The sequence below is a fragment of the Protopterus annectens genome, chromosome 6.part0, assembly GCF_019279795.1.
Source record: "Protopterus annectens isolate FY-2018-M chromosome 6.part0, PAN1.0, whole genome shotgun sequence".
In the NCBI taxonomy this organism is placed as follows: Eukaryota; Metazoa; Chordata; order Ceratodontiformes; family Protopteridae; genus Protopterus; species Protopterus annectens.
The window spans coordinates 18941831-18961495 of record NC_056737.1 but is presented as its reverse complement, the minus strand read 5'-3'; the positions used below and the strand labels follow the sequence as shown (position 1 = coordinate 18961495).

The window sequence follows — 19665 nt, the reverse complement described above, 5'->3', positions numbered from 1 at the left end:
CCTGAAAAAATTGTAAGGTTGATTAGGAAAATATATGAGAGATTGGAGACAAAAATTAAAGTGTGCGGGGTCCTCTCTGATAATTTCTGCTTGAGCAGAGGAACCAGGCAGGGGTGTCCTCTTTCCCCTTTATTATTTGCATTATATTTAGAACAATTGGCAAAGAAAATAATGGACTCAGAAATTCAAGGATATAATTGTTATGGTAGTCAAATAAAGATGGTTTTATTTGCAGATTATATTATTTTGGACCTGATGATACTAGAAAAAGACATTGCAGTGTTGTAGAACATTTTGAGACAGTTTCAGATCTTTTAGAGATACAAAATTAATGAAGTTAAAACAAAGGCAATAGCAGTAAATTATGTATCCACCCATGAACTGGGTCAGGAATGCCTACATTTATGGGGACATGATAAAAATGAAATATTTAGGAGTATGGATTAAAAATAATTCTAGTGTGGCAGCTAGGGATATCTGGGAAGAGAGTAAAGATAATACAAAACCTGAGAAAATGGAAGCTTTGTTATTTGGTTATGAATAGTAAGATACAAGCTGTTAAAATGTTTTCAATCCCTTTAATCTTATACATAGGTCAGGCATATTTTTTTCAACCACAGGAGAAGTTGTGGGTAGCAATTAATAAAGAGCTGAAGGACTTTATCTGCTAGGGAAAGATATCAAGATTCAAGTGGTTAAGCTGATTCTTCCAGTAGAGCAGGGCGGATTGGGATTACCTAATTTGAAGGGGTATTTCAGAGCTACGCAGTTAAGACTCCTATACATAGCACAAGCAGAAAACTATAATTCAAAGTGAAAGGAATGATGATGAAACGGGGAAGCTCGAGAAACGAGAGACTGGGATTTTGGATGCACACCTTTAAGGAGTATAGCAATAATCATGCAAAATATTATATCCATAAAGTAGCAGAAGGTATTCTAAGAACTAAGCCAACACGGGAATGGAGAAAGGAGATTCTGCTCATAGGGATGATTGCAGTTAGGGATACAGACAATAGGCAAGAGAGGGATAGAATTTATTGGAGAAAACTAGTAAAGGAACCAAGGTTTTGGGAGCAAGTAACTAGAAAGGGGAAGATGATAGAATGGGAAGACGCCAGGAATTTATTTGGACAGCAGGTTAGAGATTGCCTCCCCTATCAGGGATTGATATCAGAACATAGGCAAAGAGAAAAAATAGGGGGGTCCTGAATGAAAGGCAAGCACTGGTAGAGTTTTTAATAGAATCTAGAACAGAAGCTGCCATTAAAAAAGATATAAAATATTGCATGATAACTATAGGAATCAATCAGAGGTAGTTAGAAAGGATTGGGAAGAGAGATTAGAGAAGCAATTCACAAAGAAACAATGTAAGGATATATGCATGTCTCCCAAATATGCAACAAACTGTAGAAGTTTTAGGATTTTTGCCTGGAAATGTTTACACAGATATTTGTATACCCCAAGTGCACTCCAGAGATTTTTTTCCCCAGACAGATAGTAAATGTTGGAGATGTGAAGGGGAAGAGAGAGGTAATTGGGAACATATTTTTTGGGAGTGCAGTGAGTTGGCAGACTAAAGGATTCCCTGCAGGATGCACTGTCGGAGATACTGGATGGGCAGATTGGTCTGACGAGGGAGATGATTTTTTTGAGGTATGATACAGAATCTGGATTGCCTAGACATGGTAAGGCCTTGATGTGTCTAATAATGGTGACTGCCAAAAAAGCAGTTACTAGAAAATGTAAAACAAAAGCTAAACCCAACTATACTGGAAGTAGTAAATATAGTAACAGAGATAAAAAAACTGGTATTTAGAAAAGGGTAGGAGCAAACTACATAGGAAAAAATGGGAATTGTGAGAGCAATTAATTCAAGGGAGGAATGAGGTCTAAACTGCGTCATGACTTAAATGAGCTATATAAAGTTTGAGGGAGAAAGATTGGGTAGATTGCAAGTGATGTGTAACGTTTGCAACTGGGAGTGTGTCAGTGTGGTTTGTGATGTAAAATGCTTGCAACTAGGATTGTGTTGGTGTGGTTTGTTGTCATTTATATAAATGTATTATTGCCTGTGTAGTAAGTGATGGTTTAATAAAGATGTTTCTTCTTTAACTTGTTTAAAAACAGGCAAGAAAGTAATAATTTATGTAATATTGCTTAAGTTATATGATGCATAGCAATATATGTGAAGTATAATGTTTATGTTACTATAGTTTGATTACTTTTATATGAATGTAAATTTTCATATGCCACAAATGATAATTCAATAAAGGTGTTTGGAAAAAGAGTTGGTAATTGTAAAGAAGACATTTCTTTGATAATCTGATCCAAATAACCTGTCCAAAGGAATGCCCCTTCCTCCTCTAGTAACTCAATAGTTTACCAGAGACTCTTCCAGTTATGCTTGGGGGGCTACTTAAGCAAACTAGCTTTGCAGAGCAACTAGTACTGGCAAGCAAGGTCTTTTTATTTGAAGATGAAAGAGAAGAAAGCTTCAGAGCCTTCACAGGTTTTTAGGTAAAATTCCCTGCAGATCAACTTCATATCCATACAGACAGCACTACAGTTATGCGGTACTTCAACAATTGGGGGAAAACAGATCTTTTCGGTTTTGACAAGCAAGCTTCAATCTGGTATTGTGCGGTTGTGGACAATCTACAGCTGTTAGCAGCATGTCTCCCAAAGCTACAGAATCAAATAGCAGACTCTCTCAGATGACTAATAACTCTGTCTCATGAATGGAAGTTAGATGCACAGACTGTTTAGATCTGGGGTATTCAGAACTGAACCTTTTTGTTATAAATCTCAGCAGTCAGCTCCCAGACATTTTGCACCCTGCTTCCTTATGAGACTTTGGAAAATACATCATGTCTGTTTCCCATGGATTGAAGTATTTCTTTATGCCTTTCTTCCACTCCCTTAATTCAAAAATGTACTGAAAATGAAGCAAGACAGATGAAGCCTCAGTCATGTAACCTTTCTCGGCCAAGTCAATCATGGTTGTCTGTCTTGGTAAAGCTAGCAACTTTTCCTCAGTGGCCCTTGCCTCTATACAGACCCTAACTGACTCAGTAACAGGGAAGATTACAAAATCCCATTCTCATAACAGTATCACCAGAATTCATAGTTAAGCTTTGTACATGTTTGCAGCACTAATTTTTGTAGCGGTCACTGTGTACATGTATTGGTGTATTGAATAGTGCTGGCCGTCTGAGTAAAGGATCACTTAGAGAGGTGTAATGATAACAGGGTTAGCAATTCCAGTTACTGGCATAGCTGTCAATACCTCACATCATCACAGGGGTGAAACCCGTGGTATCACAAACCATCCAAGCAAGCTTCTGATATCAATGGTATTACAAACCATCCCAACAAGCTTGTGTCAGGCATCCCACCTTCTGTAGTGGGCCATCATACTTACCCAGTAGGAGCTGCTTAAAGCGCCTGTGGTGAAAGAACAGGAAATTTCTGCTCTTTGTAACATATTACATTTAAGGCCTGCACTCTGCAGTGCCAGAAGTAGCCACGTGCAATCACTTAGGCCTGCCTGAAGAGCACAGTGGTAGCTCCAACACACTTAGGCATGTTTGAGAATTGTTTCTTGTGTATACTGCTGTACTGTGGCAGTATGGGAATACACATGCTGAATGCATTGTGGTCACATGATGTATCTAGCTAAAGCCAACATGTTTGGATAGTGCATTGCACACACACAGTGATTCACAGACAGTGGCACTAACTGGCTTTATTAGTGTGTATGCCGTGCTAATGAGATATTGTTAACATATTACAAAATTACATTTTCATTTTACACAACGCAACACATAGAGAGATTAGTGTAAAGATTCTGTAGATTTTAACCCTTTTTTGAGGACTTTCTGGTACAACAAAAAGAATGTTGTTAAATTCTGGAAGAAAGACCCTGCGTATCATACAAACATGGAAGGAGCATAGGAGATATGATAGTTATAGGTAGATTTGCAGCTCCTAAGGTTACTATTGGAAGGAAAAGTAGCCTTAAAGGGACCTTACCATGTGGAAGGTGCTCCTGTTGTAATTTTGTGGTTAGGCTGTTCCCAATTATTAATGGAAAAAATATGAGACACAAAAAACCTTTAGATGTGACATTGAGGCGGTTGTCTGTTTACTTAGGTGCACATATTAAATAAATACTGTGTGGGTGAAAGTAAAAGGGCATTCAAAGTTAGAATTCTAGAACATATTAGAGACATAAAGAAATGTAAGATGGAGAGCCTAGTTGCTGCACATTAAAGAATATCATGGTAGTAATGTGGAAGGACCCCTCAGGTCAGTATATTAGAACAGGTTAAGTGGAAAAGGTTCAATACTTCTCTTTTGAAACTTAAACTATTATAAAAGGAATCTTATTTTTATATTAAATTATGAAACTTTAGTCTGTAAGGGACTTAATACACAATGTAATTTAAGGATTTTGGACTTAATACAGAATGTAATCGGAGGGTTTTAATAGGGTAAATGTTTTGTAATGATATAATTGCTTTAGTTATGTTATTGAATAATTAGGGGAAAATTGTTTAGTATGTAAAGGATGTTTGTTTGTGTTTTTTTATACTCTGAAAAGGCTTATTAGCCAAAGTGCCGAGAGAGATTTTATCTGAATAAAATACTGCTGTTTAGAAAACCGCTTGGTGGTTTCCTAGTCGTGTGTGATCTGTTGTTGCTGCATCTGATATTTGCTTCTTCTGTGGTTTCTAAACATATTATGTTTGGCCTGATCTTTGTTTGCATGATCTGTGTGTGTGTGTGTGAGTGTGTGTGTGTGTGGACCTGTCTATCTAGCATCAACTTGTTGACCCTGTGGGAAGTCCTTTCACGGAAATCTTTGTTATAAGTCAGACATATCCCAGAGGAGTGAATCATAACAACATTATAAGTAATGCCAGGGGCATTTCACACCACCTGGCAATTCAAGGACTGGAAGCTCTTTTTGTTGATATAATGCGGGCCTTATTGGTAATGTGTGTGGAAACTCTGCCTTCCATGAACTTAGAAGAATGGGCTGTGTCATAAAATGCCTTTGCATGCTGATTTTCTCTTCTCAGGTCTTGGTGAACCAGTTATCCTGCCCCATGCTGTAGTATAATGTTGTGGAACTAATTTAGGATATGTGAAGCTTATGCCTCAATATTTGTAACACAGCCCCATTAGGTCAGTGAAAGATCCCTGTAGCTAAGATGGTTAAGGCTATACCTGCCTAAGCAGTATCTTCGGGAATGGGCACTCCAGGCATCCTCCTTGGTTCCTTGGTGTTGTCAACACTGTTTGATTGGATCTCTTGTTAGTTTTCCTATCTACATGGAAGCAGTCTCAAATGTCTTGGTCTTGCTGGTCATCAAACAGGTGATGTTGTAGACAATGAGTGTATCTTCTCTGTTGGTAGAGATGGCCAGGGTGCACAACATTGAGGATACTCGATTTAGTAGGATTTGCTAACACATGCTACTGTGCTACTGCATATGTTGCTGCTAACATTGCTTTATTTAATTTATGCCACAAATCTCTGTTCACAATGCATATGTGCCATGACACAACACAGGTTTTATATGTGTTTGAATCAGTTTGCCATTTTGAATGTCTTCATTTGCATAATCCTTGGGGTTAATATGCATGAAAGTCTTTATTTTCATGTCATTGTGAACTCATTTGCATGTATTGCATACAGAGAAATTTTTGACCCTTGCACAACTGCTTAGGTAAGGATATTGATTTAGTGTATGCGTGATTTTTTGTAAGTTATGGTTGGAGCAAGGGCTGTTTTTTTTGTAACTCTTGCTTCATCATCTACCACCATACTCTAGTGCCCCACATTTGTCGGTGGGTCAGCCAGTCTTCTCTGCACCCATGGACTTCTGTGTAATAGCTGGAGCAGCACAGAGCTTGAAGACATCTTGGGTGTGGTGGGGTCTGGCCATCACACCATCTTCTGGAGAATTTTTTTTTTTTTTTTGTAATGCCACCTCATTTTCCTCCTCCTCACGGTCTCTTGGTTTTGTCCAAATGGGGCAGGCATGCACTATGACCATGCTAATATATTGCCCCACCACTTTGGCAGCTCAGTGTCCCCACTGTAATTCTCTGTTGGACTGCATCACCTTCTTCACTCGTCCCTGGCCTCCACAGAGATTGTGTGGGGAATGCTTTCCCTTGGGATGGTAACACTAATACTCCCCTGCAGCTCTTTCACATGCCTTAGCTGCTAATCAAACCTAAGTTTGATATGCTGTATTCTGGGCTTTATTCATCTACTCCCCTGGATTGGTTTAGAGTAAGGGTTAGGTAAGGAGATAGATTTTCTGTATGTGTGTTTGTATGTACTTGAGCGTTTGTAGGTTAGGTAAAGTGTAAGATTTAGTGTTCTGTTTAGTGGGTGTTCAAGCTGCCTTTTTTAGTGTTAGTGTTATGAAATGTTTTTTATAAGGTTAGGTGTATGGTTAGATTTATGGGCTGGGGCAGGGTTAGCAAGCACTACTAAGGTGGTGTGGTGCGTGGATAGTTGTAGTGGTATAGTCTTGCTGCCTGCCTTAGTAATGTGCTAACCGTAATCCTAACCTTACATCAAAGTTTAAGAAAAAAAACTTTTCATAACATGTACACACCTATATATATATATATATATATATATATATATATATATATATGTGTGTGTGTGCATATATATATATATATATATATATATATATATATATATGTACATGTGTTTGTATAGTTGTAAATATATACATATATGCCGCACCTTCGAAACGTTTCCACGAAATCCATACTGCCAAAACGTTACAAACTCGAAAAAAACTTTGAACGTTGACATTTCCGACTGTGCCACACCTAGATGCAAATGCTAACAAGGGTCAAAAAGGAGGGGAGATTTTGCAATTTGGAACATCGACATTCGAGGGCAGCTGCGGTGGTGCAGCGGTTAGCATTGCTACCTCACAGCAAGAGGTTCTCCCGTTCGATCCTCGGCTGAGGTGCCTTCTGTGTGGAGTCTGCATGAACTCACTGTGGTCTCGTGGGTTTCCTCCCACATCCCAAAGAAGTGCTGTAGGTGGACTGGACAGACTAAATTTTCCCTAGGTGTACGTGCGTGCATGTGTGTGCCTTCTGTGGAAGGTTGGGCGCTGGGCTGGCAACTCAACACCGTAAAACTCCACTGCTGGTCATGAGTGGACAATTGATCCGCTGTGGCGACCCCTTACCGGGAAAAGCCGAAAGAAGAAGTAGAAGGAGGAACATCGACATTCGAGGTTTTGACAAAGTGCAGTTTGGAGTTTGCTGAAGCGGGTTCGACGTTCTGACCATCAACATTTTGGAGGTAAACCTTATATATGCACACACACGTGTGTGTGTGTGTGTGTGTGTGTGTGTGTGTGTGTGTGTGTGTGTGTAGGTTCATATGGCCCTAGGGCCTACATAAGCCTAGCCAAAAAGGTACCCTTGCTTTCGCCACCCAAGAAAATTATTTTCCTGTGTCCTTGTCGAGCAGAGCCACACAAGTGATCCCCGGGATGAATTTCCTATTTCCAATCCAATCATCAAGATTTTTCTTGAAGAGTGCTTTGTTTGGTATAGATAAGTATTTTGTTCCCGAGTATGGGAAGTCTCCGGGACAGGAATCTATCCCTCCAGCTTGTTCTGTTTATTGTGATGACAAGGTTTAGGTCCCTAGAGCGTGTAACTCGGAGGGTTTGGGATTTCTTTAAGTGGAGCATGTGCAACAGTTCTGGGTTTGACATATCTTTGTATGTTAGGCAGAGATCGACTCTGAGTAGGCGATGTGCAACAGAGTAAAGCTGGAGGTTTTCAGACAGTCTGCATAGGGCATCTGTTTGAGGCCGCCAGTCCTCTTTGTGAAGTATTTCTGCGACCTTTCCTGTTGTTGTAGATGTCTTGTGAGGTACATACCAAAAGGGGCATTGTACTCTATAATGGGTCTAATGAGTGACGAGTAGAGGGGATTAATGACCTCTTTTTTCCTGGATGAGCAACTTTTTGTGATAAGGTGTGCCATGTAGAAGGATTTCCTGATTACTGTGGCAATGTGATTATCAAAAGGGAGACTACTGTCCACCTATGTCCCAAGGTCTCTCATCATACGTTTGGTGTTAAGTAGATTACCGCCTAAGTGGTAGTTCATGGGTACAGAGTTTTTACCAAAGGGGATGACAATGTACTTTTTGGCATTGAGCTTGAGGCCATGGCTTTGACACCAGGCATCTGACTCAGTGAGGCCCTTTTGTAGGATGTCCACATCATTAGGAGTTTTGATTATGGCTCCTAATTTGCAGCCATCTGTGAACTTCGTTAGTCAAAGACCTTCTGTGTTAGCCTGTACTTCAGAGAAGTAGATACCAAACAAGAGAGGACCCAGGACTGAACCCTGTAGTACTCCACTTGTCACTGGTCTGAAGTCGGATTTGGAGTCTGCTACTTTCATAGTGCGGGTTCTGTCAGTGAGCCAGTTAGCAACCCATCTTGTGACATAGGGATTTATACCTAGTTTAGTGAGTTTATCTATAATTCCAGAGTGGGGGATGGTGTCGAAAGCCTTGGCAAGATCTAGATAGGCTGTGTGAACCACCTTACCCTTATCTACGGCTTTGGTGACTGCTTCAAAGAAGTCTATCAGGTTTAGGAGACATGATCTGCCGTTTACAAACCCGAACTGGGTGGGGTCCAGAGTTTGGAGATTACCAGCGTCTTTGTTTATAGGTTCCATGGTCTTGCAGACCAGGCTGTTCAGGCTAATGGGGCGATAGTTCCCGGGGTCCGTGGTGGCTCCCCCATTGTGGAGTGGGATAACCGTCACTGTGTGCCATTCAGTGGGCACAAAGCCTGAGGTGAGGCTATGATAGAACATGGTACTTAGGTGGGGTGTCAGTTCATTCTGTAGTTAGTGTAGAACGCAGCGTGGGATGCTGTCAGATCCCATGATGGGCCCTTTAGGGGGTGAGTGGGGGGTAAAGTTAGCACGGAACCTATCTGCCAGGATGTTGGCAATATCAGTTGGTTCTGTATATTTAGTGCCATTGTGCTGTAACTAAGAGCAGATCTGAGTGATGCCATTGAGATTCTTGACATAGCTATACAATGCCTTGTGGTTGTCTTTAGAATCAGTGGCGATTTTATTTTCGTAACTAGCTTTGGAGGATTTTATAAGGGATCTCCGCTTCTTTCAGAGGCTGACCAGGGAGTTCCTCCAATCATGGGATTTTACTCTTTTTTGCAACAGTTTTTTCTTCTGTTGTAGAGTTTGTTTATGGCAGGGGACCACCAGATTGGCTTCCTTTTTTGGAGGATAGCATCTTAGTTCTGTTAGGAGTAGCATGATCCATGTACTCATGAAAGTGCTTATAAAAGTGCATTTGTGTAGGGTTCACCAGTTGTACCTCTGTTGTCCATCTGCATGGGTGTTGTGAAGTTTGCCACTTCTGTCTTGAGAAGCGTGAAGTTGGCTTTGGAGAACTTTTTTATGGTGGTTTCCCTAATGGGGGGGGTGTGGGCGGGATGTGGAATTGACCTCTGGTGTGGAACACCGGTCGCCCATGTTGGTAATGACCAGGTCTAGGATATTGCTGCCCCAGGTGGGAGTGTGGAAAAGTTGATCCAAGGCATTGGAATTTATGAATTCCAGAAAATGTTGAACAAAAGAGTTGGTACATGAGTAGTTTTCCCAGTTAATGGTGGGGTAGTTGAAATCGCCCATTATTGGGGTGTTAGGTTGCACCCTAATATTTTCCAGTGTATCAAGAAGTGAGGAGTGGGAATCCTAGGGCATGGTAGGGGATCTCTAGCAAGCTACAATTAGGATTGCGGTGTTGCCCAGAGTTAGTTGCACTTGGATAATCTTGGATGCATTATGCTGAGCAGCTAGCCTGGAGGTGTGGATATCCTTAATGAATATGGATACGCCTCTGCCTTTAGTGTTTCGGTCCAGGTTAGGTGGCCGAAAGGTGTGGTATGAATTATAACCTGGTAATGCAGGGCTGCTCTCTGGAGCCTTAAACCAGGTCTCTGTCACTGCACAGATGTTAATGTTCTCCATTTTAGGTAGTGCCTCGAGTGAGTGCATTTTGAAGTTTAGACTTCTAGCATTGAGTAGCATTACCCTCATATTTGCATGCTTGTACCTGTTACGGTGGTGAATTTGTCATTTGAACCTTGCCTTTAAAAGGCACTATAGGGATGGCAAGAGCCTTAGTCAGTGTCCGGAATCCCAAGTGTGACAGGTGCAGGCCATCTCTGGCAAAGCATTGTGGTCTGTTGATCATGTCATCCCAGGCAGACAGATACTGGTTAACTTAGAATGACACCAGAAGTTTAACCAATTGTTGAAGTCAGTCATTTTGTCCTTGTACTGTGGTATCATTCTGGGTGATGGCAGGATGCTACTCAGGGCTAGGGTCATACCTGCCTGGGCTATAAGATCGCAGAGTTCCTCCATGTCTCTTTTCATGTAGTCCAGGGAGGTATGTTTTAGGTCATTCACACCAACATGGACAATGACAGAGTCATATTTGCAGTTGTTGTGGAGTGAACTGACTGTGTGCGTTATGTGTGGCGGATCCTGACATCCGACAGGCAGCTGACAGTAACTTTCTCCTTGTTTAGCCTGGTGAGTGGAACATCAGTGTGCCTGACTATAGCGTTACCAATGACTAGAGTGTTGGGTATGCTGTTATGCTTTATGGGCCGTGGTTGAGCGGCGCACTGAATTTGTGGGCTGTGTGTCATTTGGGTAGTGTTGGGGGGTGTAGGTTGCTTGCATTTCTGCTTTGGAGGTCTCTGTTGCTTGAGCTGATTTTTATTGAGAGCCTCCGCAAATGTAGGTGTGTATTTTGTGTTTCTATGTGTGTGCTTTGGTGGTGTAGGTTGTGAGGGACTATGTGATGAGTGTGGTGTGGTGCAAGTGTTTAACTTCTCCTCTTGACTGTCTAGTCCATTCTTGGGTGAAGAGAGCTTTGCTTCCAGTTTGGCTATATAAATGCATCTCTCACAGGTTGTAGTGTTGGGTGGTAGAAGGAGAGGGTTGTCTGTGTACATGAGGCAATTGCTGCATTACCCCAAGATTCCCACATTCATCAGGTAGACAGGAGAAAACACCGGGAGTTGACCCTTAGACATACTTGGGTAGGTGCTTATTTGTTAAGTGCTAACAACTGTTTTCCTTTAGACAAGGAGGAAAGTTAAGTGCTGTAGTAATTTGTAGCTTATTTAGTGCTTATACTGAGTTCTGAACAAGTGCTGAGCTCAAAGAAACAGATTTGAGTGCTAAAACTAAAAAACTGGCTAGTTCTAAGGGAAAGTTTGAAGAGCAGACTTTATGGCGCAGGGAATAGTTTACCCTAGCTAAGCAGCGATGCATAAAGTGTATTTTTTTATATATATAACAGTAGCAAATGAGCAAACTGATTTAAACAAATTAACCAATAAAAAGCTAAAAACTGAGCCCCATTCCAGCAGTCTTCGATCCGACAAGTTCTAACTTCACACTCCTGCCACTAGGGTGCAGGGGAACCTTCTCCAAAAAAGATAACCTGGACTAGTGCTCAAGATATACAAACAAAGCTAGATTCAGCAGGTGTGAATCTAGTCTATGCTACAGCAAGCAAGGCGTAGCAATTTCAGAAAGAAACAGTTCAAATAAGCAGGCACAATAAGCCTTTAGCACCAAAAGACAAAGAAACTACTGACCAAACTGCAGAAGTGTGCGTACCAAATACTCCACAATAAAACCATTGGTATATTGATGCTGTAGAAAAAGCTGGTAGTCCACAAAGTAAAACAAAAAAAAAGTTTATTGTAAGACAGTAGAAAGCTGGTAAGCGCTTTCGTCCTCAACAAAAGAACTTCATCAGACAAATTAAAATCAAACACAGAACACATTTTAAAGACTCCCTTTGTGCTTTACATGATAGTAGCCACTCCTCCTCCTTCTTCTTCTTTCGGCTTTTCCCGGTTAGGGGTCGCCACAGCGGATCACTTGTCCGCTCATGTTTGGCAGTGGAGTTTTACAGTGTCGAGTTGCCAACCCGGCCCCCAACCTTCCACAGAAGGCACACACATGCACACACTCATGCCTCGGGCCAATTTAGAGTGTCCACTCCACCTACAGCATGTCTTTGGGATGTGGGATAGTAGCCACTCCTCCTAAGTAACAAAAATTTAAAAGGGCAATACAAACTGTGATGTCAATGAGCTCCTCGAACAATCTTTCCAGCTTAAAAGCTTGTACTGCTGGAGCATCTGGTCTTAGCAACATTAATTTGTATTCTACTTTTATGCCAAATTTAGCTACGAGTCCCACAAGCTCTTTTCCTTGTGGGCAATGAGCTGCTGACATTTTTTCTGGTACACAATGAATACAGTGCCACAGTTAAAAGACTGGATTTCTGCCACTATTTCCCTACAAAATGGACAAGTAAACCAAAATGGAACTGGTAATAAAAGCTTACATTTACTTTTAGAAGAGTTTGAATATTATTTATCTAAGATAAAACATTTACAAATGGACAATGCTTATTTTATAGAATGCCTCAAAGAAAAAAATTGTACCTAAAGGGTTACGAATGTGGAGGTATCCTATTGGCTTAAAATCTGATTCAGATTTTTTTCTTGAATTAACTGCATTATTTAATAAACATGGCTTTGACTATATAAAATTGTATCTAACAATTAAAACATTATTAATTAACTAATGGACAGAGCTACTGAATTGGATACAGCAATTTCTACACACAGACAGTATGCAGATTTAAGATGTGAGCATTTTAGAATTTTATAGATGATTTGAGTAACAATATAAAATACCGTAAGATGAAAATGTTAAACAGGGACAAAATGGAGTATTGCATACCCAAAACCCCCACCATCCCAGGAATGGGGTAACAAATATAATGTATCTGAAAATGGGATGGTAAATACTAAGGATGTTCCCCAGACCCATTTTTCACACGACCAAGATGATGATGAATATTTTTTAGACGAGGAAGAATACCCCCCTTTAAGATGTTTGGAACATCTGAAAAACAAGACCCCCCGCCCCAAGTGAACAACTTGAGGGAGGTGAATTATGTAGCCCATCCCCACAGCAACAATCAATGGAACAGAGGGAGGGAGGGTTTGAACAACCACAAGGGTTGATGGAACTTCCGCAACAGGAAATGGTTGAACAAGAAATAAGTTTTATGCTGAACAATACAGTCATTAATGATGTACAAGTAGTTGATAGTGGAGACCATTTTTTACCCACTTGCTATATTTTAACTAACAGCATGGGTGATTTTAAGGTTTATCATTTTTCAAACCTTGAATTTAATAAAGAACAATGTGATGTTTTTTCTAAAGGGTTTACTTATGTCCCATGGCAACGTAGTAACATATCACAAACCTTGATGGACCTGAAATTGTATACCCGTAAAATAAATGTTAAGGTTTTATTTCAGAATTCCTTCCCTATTCAACCCACCAGCTCATTATCTATATCTAGCACATATAACCCCCCCTTGCACCCTATGATCACCCTATTTGAGAAAATATGTGAATTAGATATTAGGAGTGCACTTTCCACCTATTGTAACGGGGAGGGTTACAATATCCAAGAAGGTATTCTTATAAAAGAAATTAATGGATTGCTTGAAACAATCAGAATTATAGGTTCATAGGTTCATACTAGGCTATCTGCCCTAGGGCATTTATAAGCCTAGCCAGAGTGTGTTTGGCTTTCGCCACCCATTTTAAATTAATTTTGCTATGCCCTTTTTCGAGGTTAGTATACTGTGCCTCTGTCTAACAGTGACACAGAAGTGAAACCCGGGGTAAACCTGCGATCTCCCATCCACTCATCAAGATTCCTCTTGAAGAGAGTCAATGAGGGACTCTGCCTAACCTGGACTGGGATTTTATTCCAGAGTGAAGGGAGCCTCTGGGTTATGAAACTGTCCCTCCAGCATGTCCTGTTTATTTCAGTGCTGAGGTTCAAGTCTCTCGAGCACGTAGCTCGATGGGATTTGGATTTTCTGAGGTGCAGCATGTCCATTAATTCCGGGTTGGACATGGCTTTATAAGTCAGACACAGATCGCCTGTGAGCAGGTGGTATGCCACTGAGTAGAGTTGGAGTTTCTTTAACCGGGCAGCATATGGCATCTGTTTGAGCCGTTTGATCCTCTTGGTGAGGTACTTTTGGGGTCTTTCCAGTTGCTGCAGGTCTCTGGTAAGGTACATCCCAAAAGGGGCATTGTACTCAATTATGGGCCTGATGAGGGATGAGTAAAGAGGCACGATGACCTCCCCTGATCTAGATGTGAATCCGTTCATGATTAGGTGGGCTATATAAAATGTTTTTCTAACCACTTTGGCCACGTGGTTGTCAAATGAGAGATTGCTATCAACTTGGGTCCCCAGGTCCCTAATTACTTCTTCTGTACTTAATGGATTACCACCTATGTGGTAATTTGTGGGCACTTTGTTTTTGTCAAAGGGGATGACTATACGCTTTTTGGCGTTTAGCTTGAGGCCATGGCTCTGGCACCAGTTGTCTGTTTCTATGAGGCCCTTTTGGAGGATGCTTGTGTCGGCTGTTGAGTCGATTATGGTGCCCAGTTTGCAGTCATCTGCGAACTTGGTCAGCCACAGTCCTTCCATGTTGGCCTGTACCTCCGAGAAATATATACCGAACAAGAGAGGTCCCAGGACTGAGCCTTGTGGGACGCCACTTGTAACTGGTTTGGAGTCTGACATGGCTCCAGCAATTCTAACCATGTGGGTTCTGTCCTTGAGCCAGTTTGCAACCCATCTAGTGACATAGGGGTTTATATTTAAGCTGGTGAGCTTATCTATAATGCCCGAGTGTGGTATTGTATCGAAGGCCTTTGCGAGATCTAGGTAGGCTGTGTGGACCACCTTCCCCTCGTCAATGGCCTTGGTGACTTTTTCAAAGAAATCGACCAGGTTTAACAGGCAGGATCTGCCCTTAACAAAGCTGAACTGGGTAGGATCCAGTGTCTGTAGGTCCCAAATAGCTTTATTTATGAGGTCCATGATGATCCTCTCCATAGCTTTCCAGACCAAGCTAGTCAGGCTTATGGGACGATAGTTTCCAGGATCCGTTGAGGCACCACCTTTGTGGAGAGGGACCACTGTTGCTGTACGCCACTCTGTGGGTACATATCCTGTGGTAAAGCTGAGATTGAACAGTAGTTTTATGTTTGGGTTTAGCTCTTCTTAGAGTTCATGTAGGACGCAGCCCGGGACACCGTCTGGTCCCATTGATGCTGTGTTATTTGCTTTGGAGAGGGCGGCTCTTACCTGAGTATCTGAGATGTCAGGGGGGGCAGCACTCTGCTGGGATAGATATTTGCCCTTTTGGTGGGGGGGGGAGTTTGCGCTGAACCTGTCAGCTAGGATGTTGGCAATGTCTGTGGGTTCGGTGTATTTTTTGTCATTTGGGACTAATTCTGAGCATATCTGGGAATTCCCACCCAGGATCCTAACATAACTAAAGAAAGCCTTGTGATTATCCTTAGTGTCCTGTGCAATTTTTCTCTCAAAGCTGGCCTTAGATGATTTTATGAGCACCCGTAGTTTTTTGCTAATACTGATCAGAGATGCCTTCCCTTTTTGGGATTTTGCTTATCGTGTAGTAGCTTCCTCCTTCTATTGTATAGTTTGTTTATGGCTGGGGTCCACCAGACAGGACGTCTGCCTTTGGAGGATTGGGTCTTGGTTTTATTTGGGATTGCATGATCCATGCATTCCTGAAGGTGTTCATAGAATGCGTTTATAAAGGATTCTGCGGTCTGGGACGTATTTTCTACAGGCCCAGGGGCTTTGAAGGATTCCACCTTGATTTTGAGGAGTGTGAAATTTGCTTTAGAGAAGTTTTTCACTGTGGTTTTCTGGGCAGGGGATGGGGTCGGGATGTGAATATCCAGTGAGATTAGTTTATGGTCTGATCTTACCAGTGAGGGATGCACTTCTGGTCTGGAGCATAGAGTCCCCATGTTGGTGATGATCAGGTCCAGTATGTTTTCCCCTCTTGTGGGAGTGGTGACAAGTTGTTCCATAGCATTTCAGTTTATAAATTCTAGGAACCTTTGGGCTAGGGTGTTGGAGCTAGAGTAATGCTCCCAGTCTATGTTTGGGTAGTTGAAGTTGCCCAATATAATGATGTTTGGAGAGACCTTCATATTTTCCAGTGTTCTCAGGAAAGCCGAGTGGGGTTCCTGGGTTTGGGAGGGTGGTCTGTAGCAGGCTATAAACTGGAAGGCAGTTTTACCCACTGTTAGTTGCACATGGATAGTCTCTGATGCTTCGTGCTTTGCCACCAACCTGGAGGTGTGGGTATCTTTGACGAATATTGATACTCCCCCTCCTTTTGTGGTTCGGTCCAAGTTTTGGGGCCAAAAAGCATGGTATGAGGTATTACCTGGTAGTGCTGGGGTGGTCTCAGGAGCCTTGAACCAGGTTTCTGTTACTGCACAGATATCGATGTTCTCCATGCTAAGGAGAGTTTCGAGTGCGTGCATCTTGAGGTTTAGACTTCTGGCGTTGAGTAGCATTACTCTTAGTTTCTTATCCCTTGTGATACCTATAGAGGTGGGTTTGTCTTTTGAGCCTTGCCTAAAAAAGGCACTATGAGGGTAGCAAGAGCCTTTGCCAATATCCAAAAGCCCAGGGGTGACGGATGCAAGCCGTCCCTAGCGAAGCATCGTGGCTTGTCGAGCATGTCATCCCAGGCTGACAGGCATTGGATCCACTTTGAATGACACCAATACCTAAGCCAATTGTTGAAATTGATCATCTTGTCTTCATATTGTGGCATCATTCTTGGTGAGGGTAAGATGCTACTCAAGGTCAGGGTCATACCGGCCTGGGCTACATGCTCAGAGAGCTCCTCTATGTCTCTTTTCATGTAGTCCAGGGAGGTACGTCTCAGGTCATTCACACCAGCATGGACAATGACTGAGTCATGTTTGTACTTGCCTTGGAGTGACCTGAGTGCTTGTGTTATGTGGCGGATCCTAGCAGTTCACCATGACCTTTTCCTTGTTCAGCCTGGTGAGTGGGACGTCAGTGTGCCTGATGATAGAGTCACCTATTACAAGTGTATCAGGTGTGTTGTTTAGCCTTAAGGGCTGTGACTGTTCGGCACACTGGCTTTGTGTGCTATGTGTTGCACGTGTTTTGTTTTGGGGTAGCGGTTGCTTGGCTGTCTGCTTTGGAGGTCTCTGCTGCTTAGGCAGATTTTTATTTAGAACCTCCGAGTATGTTTTTGTTTGTTTATGTGTTTGGTTTGCTGTCATGGTAGGTCTATGTGAGACTGGAATTGTAGTGAGTGTGGTTTCCTTCTCCTCCTGACTGGTTATGCCAGTACTGAGTTGAGAGAGCTTAGCCTCCAGTTTGGCTATATGGTTGCATCTCTCACATGTGTTGGAATTTGTTGGGAGGAGGAGAGGGTTGTCTGTGTACATGAGGCAGTTGCAACATTGCCTCAAGATTCCCAGATTCACCAGCTGGACCGGAGAGGAGATTGACAACTGACCTTTGGACATGCTAGAATAGTATTGGGAATTCCTTTATAATTGAAAAAAAGGGCCAATGGGGAACAAGGTACTCAAGGGGAGTTTGTGAGGGTGTAGTGCTTTTAATTTTTTAGTGCTGACTTGGTGAGCAAGTGCCAGGTAACTTAAATGCAAAAATGACAAACAATAACTTTCTTTCAAGTGAAACAAGGAAATAAGTACAGTAAGCAATGCAGATATCACTAGGGATCCACAGAAGCAGTGAAAAGCTGCATTTTAGGTGGAATTAGCGTATCAAGGAAATAACAAGCAAACAATCAACAAACATACAAACAAAGCTAGATTCAGCTAGTTATAAAACCCGATAAGGGTGGGGGGGGTTGCTATTATGAACCTAGATGACTATAATAGAAAAATGTTGTTCATGTTGGAAGGAAAAGCATACAGAAGATCATCCATCAGTGAGGTAAATGGTGCCTATTCAAAAATTAAAAGTGAATTACAGGACCTATTTATTGATGGTTTTATCGATATGGACGTTTTGAATTCTTTGACTGTTATGCATCCTAAACTAGCAGTAATATTTGGTCTCCCGAAACTACATAAGAAGATATCACAACCAACCATGCGACCCATAGTTGACTCTAAGGGGTCAAGTACGCAACCCCTGGCAAAGTTAAAGAAATGTGTGCAGCAAGAGTCACATATATGTAAAGACTCATGGAGCTTCTTAAAAGATATTAATCACATACCCTTTGAAGACTCCTATATGTTAGTAACGGTTGATATAAAGGATCTTTATTCAGTAATTCCCCACCAGGAGGGATTAGAATGGTGTAATGAATTTTTATATGAAAAGAAAATAAATCATTTTGATGTAATAATGTATACCCAGTTGATGGAGACGGTCCTTAAGAACAATTTAATTTTATTTAATAAGGAGATTTTTTTACAACAGGAAGTGGTAGCTATGGGTTCTGCGTGTGGTGGTCTTTATGCTAACATAGTGGTTTTACAGTGGGAGAAGAAATATTTTTTTCCTTCTGACTTTTACAAGCATGTTAAATATTATACACGATTCCTGGATGACCTTTTTATTTTATGGGATGGTCCCTATGCTCTTATTAGTGATTTTATTAGATATTTAGATTCCAACACTTCATTTTTAAAATTTACATATTCATTTAACTTACATGAGATAGCCTTCCTTGATATTAAATTAATTAAGGATTACCAGAATAGTAGGTTTATATCTAAAATATATCGAAAGGACACACACATTCAAATTCACAATTTCATTATAGTAGCATCCACCCTCAGCAACAGAAAAAAGCTATTATTAAGGGACAGTTTGTACAAGCTGCCCGTATGGTATCACTTTCAGAAGATTTTTTAGATGAATGTGATATCTTAAAAGATATGTTTTTAAAGAGGGGCTACCCGTTGAGACTTGTTAACAATGTCCTTTTAGAGGCAGTAAATAAGAGAGAAAGAAATTTTTATATACCTCTTTTATCTGAGGTTTCATTGGATGTAACACACACAGTGAATGTTGCACCCCTAAACTCTGTTTTTACAGGAAAAGATTATACTTCATTCATTTCTACATACACGATTGATAGTCCTGATATTAAACATATTTTGAGTAAAAATTGGTCAATTCTAACACATGACCGAAGTATCAGAACACATATTGATGAACAACCTACTGTTATTTTTAGAAAAGGTAGAAATGTAAAAAATTTTTTTGAGGAAGGACATGCTGTGAATCATTTTTCGAATGGACATATGTTGAACTGTGGTATGTGTTGATACTGTCCCTTTATAAAGGAAGGAACAGTATTTATGATCAACAATACTAAGATTCATATCAAAAATAAGTATAACTGTAACTCTGACCGTATTATTTATTGTGCCCTCTGTAACCTATGTGATTGTTTTTACATTGGAAAAACTGATAGAAAATTTAAAAATAGAATATATGAACATTTGTATGAAATAAGAACAGGCAAAGAGACAAATGCTTTGTATAAACATACCTCAGAGAACAGTGACCACACTTTTAATTATTTTGTTATTGATGGTGCCACAATGGATATCAGG

At 41.1% G+C, this 19665-nt stretch overlaps 1 protein-coding gene across 3 annotated transcripts in view; it reads left to right on the top strand.

Moving 5' to 3' along the window:
* Positions 1-19665, top strand: part of SCFD1 (sec1 family domain containing 1) — a 3579547-nt gene that overhangs the window by 2058128 nt on the left and 1501754 nt on the right. The gene's annotated exons all lie outside the window — the stretch shown is intronic.